Source organism: Tachysurus fulvidraco, chromosome 23 (assembly GCF_022655615.1).
Source record: "Tachysurus fulvidraco isolate hzauxx_2018 chromosome 23, HZAU_PFXX_2.0, whole genome shotgun sequence".
In the NCBI taxonomy this organism is placed as follows: Eukaryota; Metazoa; Chordata; class Actinopteri; order Siluriformes; family Bagridae; genus Tachysurus; species Tachysurus fulvidraco.
In genome coordinates this window covers 2,162,404-2,164,125 of record NC_062540.1, presented here as the reverse complement: position 1 = coordinate 2,164,125, position 1,722 = coordinate 2,162,404, and the positions used below count along the sequence as shown (strand labels likewise).

General features: G+C 37.8%; 1 protein-coding gene across 1 annotated transcript in view; it reads left to right on the top strand.

Moving 5' to 3' along the window:
• Nucleotides 1-224: 224 nt before the first annotated feature.
• LOC113655042 (protein-glutamine gamma-glutamyltransferase K-like) overlaps nucleotides 225-1,722 on the top strand; it is an 11,001-nt gene continuing 9,503 nt past the window's right edge. The window contains exon 1 of the mRNA XM_047807576.1: nucleotides 225-352. The gene's annotated coding sequence lies outside the window, so the exon portion shown is untranslated. The remainder of the gene's footprint in view (nucleotides 353-1,722) is intronic.

Sequence of the window (1,722 nt, the reverse complement as noted above, 5' to 3'; positions counted from 1 at the left end):
TATTATTATCTTATTTATTTAGATTAATTATAATATATATATTATAAACAAATAAACGTCTTTATGGTTCTGTGTCTCTCCTCTGGCTTTTTTTTTCTTTAAAGATCGCACCCATTATGTAACAGGTGAAAGAGTGTGTGTGGCTGTTGTACAGAAGGAGTGAATGGGTGTGTGTGTGTGTGTGTGTGTGTGTGTGTGTGTGTGTGTGTGTGTGTGTGTGTGTGCATGTGAATATAAATATTTCCAGGTGTGTGTAAGTGACGGCACAAGTAAAGCAGGCAGCACCAGCAGAGGAAGGCAGTGAGAAACACAGTGAATACAATTAGACACTGAGACGCAGAACAACACACAGGTAGGAGCTCATGTTTACTCCTGTGTATGCACGCGTGTGTGTGTGTGTGTGTGTGTGTGTGTGTGTGTGTGTGTGTGTGTGTGTGTGTGTGTGTGTGTGTGTTTATCCAGTTTATTCGATTATCTTTCAGATATACACACCATGCACAGCCAGTCTGTACCTTCTCTGTGCATCAGGATTAGATTAGAAGTAAAGAATAATAAACTCCACGCCTGCTGTTACAGATGAATAATTACTGTGATGACTTACAGCTGATTTTCCCAGAGCAGCACATTAGAAAGTGGTTTCTTTCTCTTCTACCATTAAATATGCCAAGAAATAAAGAACTTTTTATTTTTTATCGATTTATGATTATATCTAATGTTAACTAACTTCCAGCAGTTAACTCCTAAATAAAACTCCTCTTTCTTCCTGAAAGCACTGATACTGGAGACTCCTTTCCTTCGTTTATTCGTTTTCGATGATCTGCAATATCTCGTGCACAGATTTGTGTGAATTTGCATATTAATATGTTTTCATTTGCATATTAATATGATTTAATTTGTGTATTAATGCAATTTAATTAGCATTGAGGTAAAACCATGACTTGGAGCTCTATGGGAGCTCTATGGGAGTCTAGCCTAGGAATTCTTCACAGGAGGCGGGAATACACCTGTCCATCACCGTGCATGCACATTCACACATAGGGAATTTGGGGAATTTATATAATATATCATCAGACTGACGTAAAGCATCCCAAAATTCAAAATATCTAAGAGTAACAAAAGCTAAAGCTGTTTATTTTCTCACGGACGTAATCGGAGGATTAGCTACTAAGGACGTTATGCTAAGCTATGCTAACCAGGTCGCTCTTTAGGTCGTTCTGTAATGTAAAAAGGCGTGGCTATTTTTAAATACTTTAGAAATTTCTCCGACCTCGTCGTCACGATGTCCCGATTCGACACAGTGTTCCGGCAAATAATATACATATAAGGTGATTAAAAAAAGAAAAGAAAAAAAAAACTATGAAAGTACCGGATTTTCTTGTGCCGAAAAGAATTTGAGAAAGGATTAATAAAATGTCTGGCATCCCAAATATGTCAGCGATCTTATTGAGAAATAATGATCTCTTGTGTTTGAGTCCGAAAGATAAGAAGGTAAAATAAAAATGAGGAATTTAGCGTAACATTGCTGCACATTTGTCTTTTCGCCTTCGGGCTCTTTCAGGCAGTCATGTGATCCACATTCCTGTGACCAAGTAGGAACATGTGACAGGAGAGTTTTTATTTGATTTGTTGCTTGAAAACCTTTCTTTCTTCTCCCTAACATGAGATACACTGTTAAGGCTCCAGAAAGTGACAGCGCTGTTTGGCGTTAGTGATGAGAAACCT